The following is a 17,080-nucleotide window of genomic DNA, read 5'->3' as shown; positions in this document are numbered from 1 at the left end:
CAACTGCCTAACTTACTTACACCAAGCCCAATCCTATTTATAATTCACAGCAAAAATAATAAAATAGGAATAAACTTAACCAAAAAGGCAAAAAAGCTATACCCTGAAAACTATAAAACACTGATGAGAGAAATTAGAGATGACCCAAAGAAATGGAAAGGAATTCCATGCTCAAGAGTTAGAAGAACAAATACTGGTAAAATGTCCATACTACCCAAAGCAATCTACACGTTTAATGCAATCCCTATCAAAATACCAACAGCATTTTTCACAGAATTAGAACAAACAATCCTAAAATTTGTATGGACCCACAAAAGACCCCAAATAGCTAAAGCAGTCTTTTTTTTTTTTTTAAGATTTTATTTATGTATTTGAGAGAGAGAGAATGAGAGACAGAGAGCACGAGAGGGAAGAGGGTCAGAGGGAGAAGCAGACCCCCCGCTGAGCAGGGAGCCCGATGTAGGACTCGATCCCGGGACCCCAGGATCATGACCTGAGCCGAAGGCAGTTGCTTAACCAACTGAGCCACCCAGGTGCCCTAGCTAAAGCAGTCTTGAAAAAGAAAAGGAAAACTGGAGTATCACAACTCCTGATTTTAAGTTATATTACAAAGCTGTAGTAATCAAAACAGTATGGTACTGGCACAAAAACAGACACATATATCAATGGAACAAAACAGAAAGCCCAAAAATAAACCCATAATAATATGGTCAACTAATCTTCGACAAAGGAGGCAAGGATATGCAATGGGAAAAAGACATTCTCTTCAACAAATGGTGTTGGGAAAACTAGACAGCTACACACAAAAGGATGAAACTGGATCACTTTCTTACACCACACACAAAAATAAACTCAAAATGGATTAAGAATCTAAATGTGAGACCTGAAACCATAAAAATCCTAGAGGAAAGCACAGACAGTAATGTCTCTGACATCAGTCATAGCAACATCTTTCTAGATATGTATCCTGAGGCAAGAGAAACAAAAACATAAGTTAACCACATTAAAATAAAGAGCTTCTGCAAAGGAAGGAAACAACCAACAAAACTAAAAGACAACCTACTGAACGGGAGAAGATATCTCATATGTGGAATTTAAGAAACAAAACAAATGAACAAAGGAAAAGAGAGAGAGAGAGAAACCAAAAAACAGACTCAACTACAGAAAACAAACAGAGGGGAGGTAGATGGAGGGATGGGTGAAGTAGATGCAGAGATTAAGAGTACTTATCTTGATGAGCACTGAGTATAATAAGGAACATTTGAATCACAATACTGTACAGCTGAAACTAATTTAACATTATATGTTAAAATGCACTGGAATTAAAAGAATAAAATAATAAATAAATAAAAGCCTATAAATTCATTGAAGAGATGAGAATAATAAATATGAAGTAGTTAAAACCAGCTTTGTTGTAAATTAAGTCTTATAGTCACATGCTTTGACACAGTATTATCCAAACCACTGAGAAAGGACTTACATTATCCCTCAGGCAGAGTATTTAGAGAAGAGGAATGACATCCCAGACTCTTCAAATAATAGACCCTCCCCACCCCCAGAAAAAAGTCAAGGGAATTCTCTTGAAAATTTTTGAAATAGACAGTGAAAATCTTTCTCCAACTCTTTCTTTTGATGTGAAGTCATTGAAAATCCCTAAGGAAATTCATGATATGGATCCAAGTGGTCACAGCATTACTAACAGCAGTTAATAGTAGTAGTGGTACACAACCATTTCTTAAATCAGTACCTATCACCATTCAGTGTTTCATACGTGCCAAGTACTGCTTACAGTCCTTATATGATTAATCCTTACAACAATCTTAGAAGTAGAAATTCTTACTCCCATTTTGCAGATTAGAAAATTGAAGTTTCTCCAAATTGTGCAAAATTTGAAATAACCCACCTAACTTTAATTTTTCTCAGAAGAAATAAGCTGTAGAAATATATTTATGCAGCTCAGTGGGTAACATTCCAGTCATCAATAAACATTCATTGATTACTGACCATATATATGAATGGTACTATGCTAGGAATTTAGATCTCAAGAACAACTTCTTCAGGATGATGGAATTGATAGAATTCGTATCTAAATAGCTTGAGTTAAGGACTGGGCAACTGGGAACAGTTTGGGTTTAAATTAGTAATAATTGCAAGAAAATAAAAGAACAGATAGAGAACACATAAAGTTATCCAGAAAAATAAAAATAATTTAATATTTGGACCAGCTATAATAGCATTTGCATAGTCAAAATGATATGAAATACTAAAAATGTGATCAAAATAGCAGTATTAACTGTATCAGGAAGATGGGGGAATAGGAAGGTGTTTTATGTGGTAGGAATAGAGAGAGAGAGCTAAATCTTCATCTAAGCTAAGGAGGTCATCTTTCACCATAAGTACAGTCAGATTCTATTTCTATCTCAGGTTCAGAGGATTTTAGTACTATTGAATTCCTTTCTTACTAATATCTTCTGTTCATTGGGAATTTAGATTATTAAAAAGATAGTGCTTTTTGGTATAGAATGCTTCGCTATAGAATGCAAAACAACATATTTTATTTTTGCCATATTGAGAAGTAAGGCTGTCCATGATTTGAGTTTTGTACGTTGTTTACTCTGCAGTTCTAACCTACAAAAGCTTTCTGCCATGCTACTTTTGAAAGGAAAGTATGAAGCTTTTTGGTCTATGTAAAAGTGGAAGATTGGTATTTTTGAATATATGGTAACTCAGGTCCTAAAAGTTATATGTTCCAGTTTCCCTTTGGTGTAATTTGTTCCTTTATATTGGTCTACCTAAACTTTTAATGCAAAAAGAAACAGACCTAGATTGAAGTATCAAGAGAAAACATACCTGGGGCACCTGGGTGGCTCAGTTGGTTAAGCGACTGCCTTCGGCTCAGGTCATGATCCTGGAGTCTCAGGATCGAGTCCCGCATCAGGCTCCCTGCTCGGCAGGGAGTCTGCTTCTCCCTCTGACCCTCCTCCCTCTCATGCTCTCTGTCTCTCATTCTCTCTCTCGCAAATAAATAAATAAAATCTTAAAAAAAAAAAAAAAAAAAAAAAGAGAAAACATACCCATACTTAAAATGGAAAGGGAACAATACTCCCACTTAATAAAAATCCAGATCCTGTTTTGATATTCGTTCTTTAGAAATGAAGGTCTAAAAATTATAAGATAACATTTAAATGGAATATATTTACTTCTTTTATTCATTCTCAAAGGAAGGCTCTGATGGAACATTTGTGTTTCTTATTTTTTTCCCTTCCTGGCCTTTAACCAGCTTGCTATTTTCCAAATGATATTTCATTTCTGGGCTTTGTTACAATGCTAATAACTTTACTCATTTCCTTGTTACCCAAATTTAATAATTTACTTTGAACCAAAGCAGTGTTTTAAGTGTTGCATCAAGACCTAACATTAAATGAAACTATTTATTAACCTTGTCATATAATGTTATCATTTAGATCTGTGCCACAAATTGGTGCTGTTTTTTTTTTTTTCTTTTAATTTGGTCTCCTCTATTTGAAAATATTCTAAATTAAGTCAAATATGAAAGTGGACAAATAAAAAAAAGTGCACAAATAGAATTTCTATGAATCACCTTTCTATCAAATTTGGGTGAGTGGCAATGCCAAAGCAGAAGACACTGATCATTTTTTCAGTATATATTTTCATGTTATTAAATGGATTTTTCAAAATATTTTAGATACCATTCTGAAAGAGCATTTCCATATGCCATAAGAACTGAATGTTAGAATGTTTTACATAGAAAAACATCTAGTATCTCAAATGAGCTTCTTTATTTCCTATGGTTAACTGAACATCTACAGAGAAAATGATACCATGTTACAATAAAGACTTTCTAAATCACAAATTGTTACCTGATATAAAGAGGAAATGTTAAATGACACCTGTATCCCTTTCTAAATTCTCTAAGTGAAATTAATAAAAGTATTCTTTATTTTAAACATCAACCAGAACTAAATCTAATGGCCAAAACCTTAACAACACCCAGTGCACATCACAAGTGCCCTCCTTAATACCCATCACCCATTTAAACCCATCCCCCTGCCCACCTCCCCTCCAGCAACCCTCAGTTTGCTCTCTGTAGTTAAGAGTGTTTTCTGGGGGCACCTGGGTGGCACAGTCGGTTAGGTGGCCAACTCTTGGTTTTGGCTCATGTCATGATCTCAGGGTTGTAGGATTGAGCTCCATGTTGGGCTCTGTGCTCAGCCTGGAGTCTGCTTGGATTTCTCTCTCCCTCTACCATGCTCTCTTTCTCTCTCTCTCTCTCTAAAATAAATAAATAAATCTTTAAAAAAAATAATCTGTTTTCTTGTTTGCCTTTCTCTTTTTTTTGTCCCCTATGTTCACCTGTTCTGTTTAGTTCCACATATAAGTGAAATCATATGGTATTTGTCTTTCTCTTATTTCACTTAGCATAATACTCTCTAGCTCCATCTACACCCATTTCATCAAGTCTTAGCTTCTTTTAAGTTTTAATATTTCTTAAATCTGCCCATTTTCTCTCATCTCTTTTTTCTTTACCATAGTCGTATTTTTTTCTCACCTACCTAGTCTGCCTACCTCCTTCCTCCACCAGCTCAAGTCTATTTTGAGTACATCAACTACAGTGCCAATAAGACAATGTTACTTCAATGTGGACAGTACTTCAGTAGACTCCCATCATCTACAAGACAAAGTCCACGCTGCAGAGTATGACACACAAAGGTTACTTGCTGTTTCTCCTTTTAGATTCCTACCATAGCTTGCTTTTTATTAAATAAATATTTAGTGAACCTTATTTTGCCAAATATCTCCTGTGAATTACCTGCTCATATACTTTGCCCGTTTTTCATTGATTTTTTAAAAATTCATAAATGTGTGCAATTATACTAAATTTTTTTTATCTACTGAAAAATTACTTATCAGCATTAATACATTTTATGTAATAAGTTTTTTAAAAATTATAGTTATCATCAATTTAAGATAGACCTGAATTTCTGTGACCCTACTTTGTCTAAAATTGTGGATCTTGGTGGCATTACTGACTTACAGCAGCTACAACAGGAAAAGCCAGAGTTAGGGAGAAATCAGAGGCACAATCTTCTCGGACTCCAAAAGCAGAACTCAGTGATTCATACACCACCCATCTTTGCTTTTCATCATTTAACGCCCATGTTATTTTCATTTACCACCATCTTCAAATCATCAGTCCTTCTGTGGATCACTCCTCAGAGTGCCATCACCCTTTGGATCTTCAATATCCACCACGGCCTTAGACTGATTGTATCAAGACCCTTTTGACCTGATTCTATCAACACTAGTCAGGTACTTACAAAATCTTAGTCTGGTGCCTACTGCAGGCAAAACTCTGTGCTAAGCCTTAGGGATACCAGTATAAAATGAGTAAGACATAATACTAACAGCATAAAGCACAAGTCTTGTGTGAAAGAGAACCATGTCTACTTAACTCCACAGAATATGGCTTTGCCTCTTCAAGCTGCTAGAGCCGGCCCTACAAGGCCCCTCCAATTCCAGCAATCTTTGCTGAGATCTCATTTTGCTTGATCTCCCTGCCACATCTAATGTAGAGCACTTCCTTGTTAAAACTCTTCTTTAACTTTTATTATATCACCCTCTTAAAAGCATGAACTTTATTATAGATCTTGCTATGAATCATCATTGCTCCACCATTTACTGGGTCACTCTGGGCAAATTATTTATATTTCTGAGTTGCAACTTTCTCATTCTAACTAGGTTAGGATACTGTATGAAATGAGGTATAGTACATAATGTCATTCATTCAATAGCAATTGCTCTGGAATTGTTATATTTCCTTAGTTCTTCATCCTTTACTATTTTTTTTCTTCTTCCACTCCCCAAATTTTAATTTTTTAAAATTTTTATTATTGAAGTACAGTTGACATACAATGTTATTTAGTTTCAGGTGTACAAAACAGTGATTCAACAATTCTGTACATTAGTCAACGCTTACCATGATAAGTGTAGTCACCATCTATCACCATATGTTATTACAATATTATTGACTATATTCCTTATGTTGTACTTTTCAACTCTCTGACTTATTTATTTTATAATTGGAAGTTTGTACCTCTCACTCTCCTTCACTTATTTTGTCTTCTCTAAGACTGATGCATATACTGTTGCCCCTACCTTGAATCTAAACTTTCAGTTTATCATCCAACTTTCAGTATCAAAACTAAGTCTTTCCTGCTCCCCAAGGTCTACAGAACTTTTGACCTGCAGGGACATCTTCATCTAAAGCTGTACAACACTAACATATTATATCACTAGGCAATAAGAATTACTCTTATATTATCCTACTAGACAGTTATTTGATGTTTACACTAATAGAACTTTCATTCTTATATACTGTCTTTCAAACTAAATTGTAAGCTTTTTAAGGGCAAGATCTCAGTATTAGATTTTTGTCTCCATGTACCTTCTGTTTTATACATAATGGCAACACCCAGTGCATCCACTTCATATGCTTCCACAGACCAGGGAATATAATTGTGCAACATAGTGGAAGTATACACAAAGTTTTAAGTTAACTTAGTAGATATTTATCTAAACTTCGCCTCAGAGACTGCCAGTATTCAAAAAATAAAATGAAATACATAACTACAATAAACATAATCTATAAAGCTACAAATTACAATGAATATAATTTAATATGTCAACATTAAGGAGTTAATTCTTATGTTTTACATTAAGAATCAATATTAAGAAGGTGCTTCTGTGTTTTTAATATTAAGAAGGTACTTCTTGGGATACCTGAAAATCTTTATAAACGTTGAATATCACAGGTTTATGTGGTAGATATAGATGGTTTAGAACACTGGCTTGTAAGCTAAATGTGTGCTGACTCTAAAATATATACTGGAAATTGTTTTTAAAAAAGAAGTCTCAGAAATTAATGAGTTTAAATTTATTTTCTATTTTGTTTATCTTATAAAAACTGAGCGAAGAACTTCTTTAATCAGTTCATTTAGATTTTCACTTGTTTTAAGTAGATAAGAGCTTATACAATAATATTAATAATGCTAAAGATTTTTCTTTGACCAAAATAAACAAACAGGCATCATTCTACATAGGCTAATTTCCCATATTAAAATTCCACCTTAAAAGTACTATGTCAACTAGTAAGGCATAATATTTAGTTTTTAACTTTTGGATTTTCATATTATTATGCAAGTTTATTACAATGCAAACATAGTTATAGGAAGAGTAACTACGGCACACAACAGAAGTTACATTTGGTGTTCTTGGAATATATGGGTCCAAGTAATAAGAAGCTACTGCTTCACTGCCAAGAAGTCAAGTTTAATTTGCTTTCTTTTTCTCTCCCTTTTCAACTGGCCAAAATACAAGTTCCACTGCAAATGCAACAACCAGCAAACACAGATGCCATCACAAATATATAATGCTGCCAAGTAGGAAACCCCACATTGACGGATAACAGAACTCCCCGTAGCAACTGGAAGATATTCTGGGCAGCATAAAGTCTTGAAGTTATGCTGTAAATAAAATGCATGCATCCCTTATAACTGAAATATAAATGTGTTCAGTTTTTAGCACTGACATTAACTATTGACTATTACTCGATGGGTAATTTTTCTGTCTGGTTCACATTCTTAGTGGGTTAAGAAATTTTTCATTCTGAATTTCTGCAATACATAACTACTATCAAGGAGGGTCAGGTGTACCTTAAGTAAAATTTGCCATATGTTAAAAACAAAAACAAAACTCAAAAAAAAACCCCAAAAAACCGCTGCTAACTAAAATCACAGTCTTATAACTTAATTTGAGTGCTAAATTTTAGCAACTGAATGACACTCCTCACCAACTTCAGTTGGTTTGGAGACAAAATATGAAATCAACAAATATTTATAAGCATCCACTATGCGACAATGTGTATCAGACGCTACAGGTAAAAGAAATTGAAGACAAGACCTCAACTATGCAGGAATTTTTCCTATAGTTTATAGAAATCACTTATCTAGGACAGTAATAAGTCAAAGCAGTATTTCAACAGAAAACCTGATCCCTTGTAGGATGTTATAAGAAACATCATTTGCCCACAATTGCTTTAAAGTCTGAAGTCCCAAAGCAAAAATTTCAAGCATTACATATCAACAGATACAAAAACTAGAAAAGGATCTTTTAGAGCTGAGATAAGATAGAGGTTCATGATCTCTCAAAACAGCTTTGGTTTTAAATCTAAAATATTTTGCATTGATTTTTATAAAAATCTTTCCCCATCATCACATTCATTGTGAAATGCTGAGAAGTGACATCACCAAGATGGCAGAGTAGGAGACCCCAGCTTCCATCTCCCCACAAAGATCAACAATTAGGCAGCTGTTCATGAAAAAAATCAGCTTTGGGAGTCCACTTAAGAAATTTAGCAACCAGAGTAGAATAAAAAACTTGAGAATAGCCACACAAAAAGGAAAGAAAAAACCGCTTCATTTTGCCTGCATCATCTCTTCAGGCTGGCACTGTTCCTTGCCAAAAGGGAACTCACCAGCCAGAAAAGGTTCCCCTCACTGGGAAAGGGAGAACAGGGTGAGTGATCAGCTTCCCCAACCTTTCAGGGCACTGCATGAAGAATCCACTTCAGTTTCACCCCACCCAGACTCCAGCAAAGCTGAAATGCATAGCTATGGCTATAAACAGGGAAGAAGGACAGGGGCTACCAGTATTGGCCAGACAGCGGGAGTGACCATGGTTCCCAGTGACCTCCTCTGCAAAGGACCCCAGGACTTTTTGCCACTGAGGAAACCAGCACAGTCACATAGACCTACCCACAGATTTCACTGATTTTCACACGATAGGTTGAGTTCCTCTCCCCACTTTCACATTCCCTCCCTACTAGAGCCTGGGATCCACAGCGGCACCCTGCTGTGGCCTCTACTGCTGCATGTTTGCAAGATGCCAGCCTAGACCCCCATGGCTGACCCCCATCACCATGCAGGTGCCCAGGGCTAGCTCCTCCAGCTGTGTTCCTTCACACCTCCAGCCGACTCCCATCACCAACCTCCACTGCAATATGTACACCAGAGGCAAGATCCCGCAGCCATGGGAGTTCCCACTGACAGCCAGGGCCCCCACAGCTGCCAGTACATCCACAGTTGGCCTTGGCCCTTGCTGCTTCCCCTGGCCTCTGACACTATGTGTACATCTGCAACCAGCCCATCACTACACTGAGCCTGCAGTTGGTGCCCAGAGAAAGGTGTGTATAACACTACCTGCTCTGGTCCCTAGCCACTGGACCTGGAACTGCTGCTGAGGAACCAGAAGCCTTTGCAGCCAATGCAGATTCCCCACAATGCTCATCAAGGACCACATAGTTGTAGATGTTATGGACTCCAGCAGGCCGAGCCACTGAGAAATCATGCCCCAAAGGGCTCAGAGCCACCACACATACCTGCACCTGGTACCCTAAACCAACAGTTCCCATATCACATTCCAGCATGCCCCCTAACACAGATAAAGGTGTTTCCTTACCAAGTCAGTCCATAAAGTCTGGAAGGGGTAGACTCCTTCTTCAATTTTACAGACACTTATGCAAGACTACTGGGATCATGAAGAATCAGGGAAACATGACACCATCAAAGGAACACAGTAAATTTCCAGTAAATGATGCCAAAGAAATGGAGATCCAGGAATTGCCTGATAAAGAAATAAAAATAATTGTTACAAAGATGTTCACAAAGCTACAAAAAATATAGAAAATTAATAAAATCAAGAAAGCAATATAAAAACAAAACGAGAAATTTCAACAAAGCGATAGAAAACATATAAAAGAATCAAAGACCAATTTTGGAACTGTAGAATACAATGGCTGCACTGAGGAAGTCAATAAAAGCTTCAACAGGAGATTGTACCAACCTAGCAAAAGAAATAGAGTAAACTCAAAGACAGATCATTTGAAATTATCCTGTCAGATAAGGAAAAGTAAAAAATGAAAAAGAATGAAGAAAGTCTACAACATTATGAAACATCATTAAAGGAAACAATTTATACATCAATGAAGTCCCAAAGGCGAAAAGAGGGGGAGAAGGAGGAGAACGTTGTGTAAAGAAATAATGTCTGAGAACTTCCCAAAACTGGGGGAAGATTTAGCCATCAAAATTCATGAACCTAATAGGTCTCCCCAAATTTCAATCCAAAACAATCCTCTCAAGATACATCATAATAAAACTGTCTAAAATCAAAGACAAAGAGAATTTTAAAAGCACAGGAGGAAAATAATTTCCCTCATACAAGGGAATCCCTATTAGGCTATCAGTGGTTTTCTCAGCAGAGAACTTGCAGGCCTGGAGAGAGTGAAATGATATATCCAAAGTGCTAAAAGGTAAAAACTGCCAACCAAGAATACTTTACCTGGCAAAGTCATCCTTTAGAAATGAAGGCTAGATAAACACCTTCCCAACAAACCAAAGCTGTGTGGATTCATCACCACCAGAACTGCCTTCTAAGAAAAGTTGAAAGGAGTTCTTCAAGCTGAAAGAAAAGGACACTAATTAGTAATATGAAAACACATGAAAATATATAATAAACTGGTAAAGGTAAGTCTATAGTCAGATTTGAAATATTCTAATACTGTAATATGACGTTGTGGTAATTACTTAATTCTATGATAAAGGTTAAAGAAAAAAAGTATTAAATATATCTGTAGGTACAAAAAATCTGTTCACATATACACAATATAAAAAGATATAAATAGTGACATCAAAAATATATGTGAGAGGAAGGAGAAAAGGGGTAGAGTTTTTATATACAATCTAAGTTAAGTTGCTATCAGCTTAAAATAGATTGTTATATCTACAAGATGTTTCATGTAAGCCTCAGGATAAGCATAATACAAAAACCTATAGTAGATACATACAACATAAAAAGAAGGGAATCAAAGGACACCACTATGGAAGATCATCAATTCACAAAGGAAGACAACAAGAGAAAAGAAACAAAGGAACTACAAAAGAGCCAGAAAACAATAAAAAAGATATAAGTCCTTCTCTATCTATAATTTCTTTAAATGTAAATAAATTAAATTCTCCAATCAAAAGGCATAGGGTGGCTAAATGATTAAAAAAAAAAAAACAAGACCCAACTATATGATTCCTACAAGAGACACAACTCAACTTCAAGAACACATAGAGGCTCAAAGTGAAAGGACAGAAAAAGATTCCATTCAAATGGAATCCAAAAAAGAGCAGGTGTACCTACATTTAATCAGACAAAACAGATTTCAAGTCAAAAAATGTAACAGGAAACCAAGAAGGTTATTATATTATGATAAAGGGGTTGATTCATCAAAAATATATAACAATTACAAATATATATATGTACCCCACATCAGAGCATCTAAATATAATCAAATACTAACAGATCTGAAGGGAATAATAAACAAGAACACAATAATAATAGGGAACTCCAATATCCCACTCTCAACAATGGGTAGACCATGCAGACAAAATATTAATAAGGAAACACTTAACTTAAATCACACTTCATACCAAAAAGACATAACAGAAATATACATTCCATTCAACAACAGCAGAACACATACTGTTTTCAGGTGCACATGAAACATTCTCTAGACTAGATCTATACGTTAGGTCATAAAACAAATCTTAGCAAATTTAGAAGATTGAAATCATACCAAGAATCCTTTCCAAACATAGTAATATGACACTAGAAATAAGGAACAGAGAAAAGCTGGAAAATTCACAAATACATGAAAATTAAACACACTCCTGAAAAACCAATGAGTCAAAGATGAAATCAAAGAGAAACTAGAAAATATCTTGAAACAAATGATATTGGAAACACAACCTACCAAAATGTATGGGATGCAGAAAAAGTAGTGCTAAAAGGAAATTTTATACCTGTAAGTGCTTACATTGAAAAGAGAAAGATCTCAAATAAATAGCCTAACTTCACACCTTAAGGAACTAGATAAAGGGGGCAGGCGCCTGGGTGGCTCAAGCGGTTAAGCATCTGCCTTCAGCTCAGGTCATGATCCCAGGGTCCTAGAATCCAGCCCCTCATCAGGCTCTCTGCCCCTCCCCCTCGCCCGAAATAAATAAAATCCTAAAAAAAAAAAATAAAAGGAACTAGAACAAGTAGAATAAACGAAGCCCAAAGTTAGCAGAAGAAGATAACAAAGGTGTACAGAAATGGAAGATCAATAGAGAAATAGAATAGAGAATAGAAAATAGAAATAGAGAAATGAAATAGAGAATAGAAAAACATGGGCACCTGGGTGGATCAATCAGTTAAGCATCTGACTCTTGATTTCAGCTCAGGTCATGATTTCAGGGTGGTGAGATCAAGCCTTGAGTCTCTCCTTTTCCCTCTGGCCCTCCCCACCCCGACTCATGTGCACACATGTGCTCTCTCTTAAAAAAAAAAAAAAAGAATAGAAAAACAATCAAAAAGATCAACAAAATGAAGACTTGGTTTTGTGAAAAGACAAACAAAATTCACAAACCTGTAGGTAGACTTACTGAGAAGAAAAGAGGGAGGACTCAAGTAAATAAAACCATAAATGAAAGAGGAGATATTAACTGATACCAGAGAAATACAAAGAATCATAAGAGACTACCAAGGACAATCATACACCAACAAATGGGACAACCTAGAAGAAATGGATAAATTCATAGAAACACACAGCCTATTAAAACTAAATCATAATCATGGAACACTACATAAAAAACTAATGATGTATTGTATGGTGACTAACATAACATAATAAAATTAAATTAAATTTTAAAAAAACCTAAATCATGACTAGAAAATCGTAACAGATCACAATTACCAGCAAGAAGATTGACTAAATAATCAAAAGCCTCCCAACAAAAAGTCCAGGACCAGATGGCTTCACTAGTAATTCTATCAAACATTTAAGTAATTAATCCTGATACTCTCTAACTCTTCCAAAAATCTGAAGAAGAGAGAACATTCCCAAATCCATTTTTACAAGGCCAGCACTATTTTGATACCAAAGCCAGAACAGGAAAACTATAAAAAAAAAAAAACCACAAGAAAAGAAAACTATAGGCCAGTATCCATGATGAATACACATGCAAAAATTCTGGCAACTGAATACTAGCAAAATACTAGCAACTGAATTCAAAAGCATGTTAAAAGGACCATACGCCATAATCAAGTGGAATTTTTTTGAAAAAAATTCAAAATTCTTTCACGATAAAAACTCTCAACAAGTAGGGTATAGAAGGAATATACCTCACATTATAAAGGCCATACCTGACAAACACAGAGATAACATCATACTCAGCAGTGAAAAATTGAAAACCTTCCCACTAAAATCAGGAACAAGACAAGGGTGCCCACTCTTACCACTGCTATTCAACAAAGTACTGAAATTTCCTTGGTGTCAGCATTGGCAATGATTTTTTTGGATATGACACCAAAGGGACAGGCAACAAAAACAAAAACTCAACAAGTGAGACTACATCAAACTAAAAAGCTTCTGCACAGCAAAACAATCAACAAAATAAAAAGGCAACCTAAAAAATGGGAGAAAATATTTGCAAACCATACATCTGATAAGAGGTTAACATCCAAATTATATAAGGAACTCCTACAACTCAACAGCAAAAAGAAAAAAAAAAATTTTTAAATGGGCAAAGAATCTGAATTTTTCTAAAGAAGACATACAAATGGCCACCAAGTACATATCAATATCAGTATCACTAATCAGGGAAATGCAAAGCAAAACCACAGTGAGATACCACCTCACACCTGTTAGAATAGCTGTCATCAGAATACCAGAAATAATAAATGCTGGAGATGATGTGGCAGAACAGGGACCCTAGGGCACTATCGGTAGGAATGTAAATTGGTACAGCCATTATGGAAATGGAGGTTCCTTTAAAAATTAAAAATAGACCTACCATATGATCCATCAATTCTACTTCTGAGTATATATCCAAAACTATATCCAAAAGTAATGAAGAGATATCTGCACCCCCATATTCACTGCACCATTATCTGCACCCCCATATTCACTGCAGCATTATTCATAATAGCCAAGACATGGAAAGAACCTAAGTGTTCACAGATGGATGAATGGACAAAGAAAATGTGGTGTGTGCATATAATTCAGCTATAAAAAAAAAGAAGATCCTGCCTTTTGTGACAACATAGATGGACCCTGAGGGCATTATGCTAAGTGAAATAAGTCAGAGAAAGACAAATACTGTATGATTTCATTTACATATGGAATCTAAAAATGTCAAACTCACAAAACAGAAAGTAAATTGATAATTACCAGGGCTAGGGGTTGAGGGAAATGGGAAGATATTGGTCAAAGGGCACAGAATTTGTTTTTTTTTTTTTTAAAGATTTTATTTATTTATTTGAGAGAGAGAATGAGAGAGAGCATGAAAGGGGGGAGGGTCAGAGGGAGAAGCAGACTCCCCGCTGAGCAGGGAGCCCGATGCGGGACTCGATCCCAGGACTCCAGGATCATGACCTGAGCCGAAGGCAGTCGCTTAACCAACTGAGCCACCCAGGTGCCCAAAGGGCACAGAATTTGAATTATAAGATGAGTTCGAGGGATCTAACGTACAGCATGTACATAATATGTACTGTATACTTGAAAGTTGCTAGGCTAATAAATCAAATCATTACATTGTACACCTTAAACTTATACAAAGTTATATGTCACTTCCATTTCAATAAAGCTGGGGAAAAAAGAAAAAAATAATGCTTTTTAACACTGCCTAGTTGAAGAAACCTATAAGCCTCAACATCTTACAGTGTTTTGTCAATAAATAAATTTTAAAACTTGTTCTTTTAGGGGTGTCTGGGTGGCTCAGTTGTTGGGTGGCTATCTTCGGCTTGGGTCATGATCCCAGGGTCCTGGGATCAAGCCCTTCATCAGGCTTCCTGCTCAGTGGGGAGCCTGCTTCTCCCTCTCCCACTGCCTGCCCCTCCCCCTGCTTGTGCTCTCTCTCTCTGTCAAATAAATAAATAAAATCTTTTAAAAATAAATAAATAAGTAAATAAAACTTGCTTTTATATGCTTCCTGTCCCACCTGAAAAACCATAAGAAACCCTGGGGCGCCTGGGTGGCTCAGTTGTTAAGCGTCTGCCTTCAGCTCAGGTCATGATCCCAGGTACCTGGGATCGAGCCCTGCATCGGGCTCCCTGCTCAGCCGGCAGCCTGCTTCTCCCTCTCCCACTCCCTCTGCTTGTGTTCCCTCTCTAGCTGTATCTCTCTGTCAAATAAATAAAATCTTTAAAAAAAAGAAAGAAAGAAACCAATAAAAGATTCTTTCCATTCACTTTTTTAAAAATTTTATTTTATTATGTTATGTTAATCACCATACATTACATCATTAGTTTTTGATGTAGCGTTCCATGATTCACTGTTTGCGTATAACACCCAGTGCTCCATTCAATACGTTCCCTCTTTAATACCCATCACCAGGCTAACCCATCCCCCCACCCCCATCCCCTCTAGAACCCTCAGTTTATTTCTCATAGTCCATAGTCTCTCATGGTTCGTCTGCCCCTCCGATTCCCCCCCTCCATTCACTTTTTATTAGCATTTGAAAAACTCTACCTACTTGTATGTTCAGACCTCTAGCATCAAAGCTTACTCAACGGCTGTGTCTTCTAAAATTATACTTAAAAAATTCATTGAACGCACCAAGATTAATTTTTACTGTTTGTGTGTATATAAGTCATTATTTATAATATCTCTCAAATATTTCCATAATTATTTTAGTTGGTAATAACATATTAAAATCAGCCCTAATGTCATTGAATCAGGTTTTAAAAAGTGTAATTCCTGAACTTGATTTGTTATCCATCTCAAGAAGACTTATTAAGTAAACTGCTTTTCTGAAACTATTAACAAAAATATTGTCTTATATACAGCAATATTAAGTCACATGTAGAGGCACCTGGGTGGCTCTGTCAGTTAAGTGTCCAACTCTTGATTTCAACTCAGGTCTTGATGTCAGGATCATGAGTTCGAGCCCCAAGTTGGGCTCCACATTGGGCGTGGAGCCTACTTAAAAAAAAAAAAAAAAGTCACATGTGAAAACAACGTATATAAAAAAATCCACAATTATATTATTTAGTTTGATTTTGATTAAGATATGCCTACTTTCTGGGGTTTAAAATAACATTAAATCAGCCCAACAGTTTTATAATTTAAAACTTATAAAATTTACTCTAGGTGGCGTACTTCTATAAGCTTGTTGGAGGAAAAAAATATAATTGAAAATCAAGCTTTTTCATTTCTGATCAATGACTGTTAAAAATATGAATTCCAATATTAGTTCATGAACATTTGAGATCTGTTAATAGAAAATTAAGTGCAAATTTAAAGTTACTAAGCTAAATTAGGATATAATTATTAACACAAAATACTCCATTATGATTCTCTTTAGACTAGTAAATACTTCCTTGTGGAAAAATCTTTATAGAGAAGTCTCATGCAGAAAAATGAAATACCCTCCAAAATGAAATTAAAAACCAATATTGTATTCAATTATTTTTACATCTTTAACTCATATTTTAAAACTCCCTCTCATTCTAATATTTATAAAACTGCATTTAGGCAAGCACCAGAGTTCTGATTCTTGGGTGCCACTTAAGATACAACCACATCTTTGGTAGCACGTCTATTTCCTGACTGCTGTTAGTTCCCTTAAATCATCACATATATATCATGCTATTTGAAGTTCTTTGGTGGCAAGACAATTTTTATAGTTTTTCTTCGGTCATTTTTATCTGGAACCTCCCAACTTTGATTCCCCTCACAAGAATTATGATCATTTATCCCAGTACTTTTTTTGGTCAGATTGGGGGTGGGGGTTACACTGAGGAATTATCAACCAATGGACTGCGTTTTCTCTGGTTCTCTCTGTCATACTAAGTATGACACATAAAACATAGTGAAATTGGATCCAAAATCAGTGGTCATTTGAGTCCAATTCTTTTTTTTTTTTTAAAGATTTTATTTATTTGACAGAGAGATAGAGCCAGAGAGCACAAGCAGAGG

The 17,080-nt window shown here is 35.7% G+C and overlaps 1 protein-coding gene and 1 long non-coding RNA gene across 2 annotated transcripts in view; both read right to left on the bottom strand.

Annotated features, from left to right (window-relative positions):
- LOC116639491 overlaps positions 1-16,017 on the bottom strand; it is a 182,570-nt gene extending 166,553 nt beyond the window's left edge. The window contains exons 1-3 of the long non-coding RNA XR_004300854.1: positions 15,975-16,017; positions 10,417-10,536; positions 9,538-9,702 (exon numbers count right to left, since the gene is read on the bottom strand). This is a non-coding gene — a long non-coding RNA (uncharacterized LOC116639491). The remainder of the gene's footprint in view (positions 1-9,537; positions 9,703-10,416; positions 10,537-15,974) is intronic.
- A 48-nt stretch (positions 16,018-16,065) lies between these two features.
- Positions 16,066-17,080, bottom strand: part of EMC2 (ER membrane protein complex subunit 2) — a 54,887-nt gene continuing 53,872 nt past the window's right edge. The window contains exon 12 of the mRNA XM_032415913.1: positions 16,066-16,081. The gene's annotated coding sequence lies outside the window, so the exon portion shown is untranslated. The remainder of the gene's footprint in view (positions 16,082-17,080) is intronic.

This window comes from Phoca vitulina, unplaced genomic scaffold (assembly GCF_004348235.1).
Source record: "Phoca vitulina isolate PV1807 unplaced genomic scaffold, GSC_HSeal_1.0 scaffold18, whole genome shotgun sequence".
Taxonomy (NCBI): Eukaryota; Metazoa; Chordata; class Mammalia; order Carnivora; family Phocidae; genus Phoca; species Phoca vitulina.
Note: the sequence above shows the minus strand (reverse complement) of the source record. Positions and strands in the feature narration are given on the sequence as shown.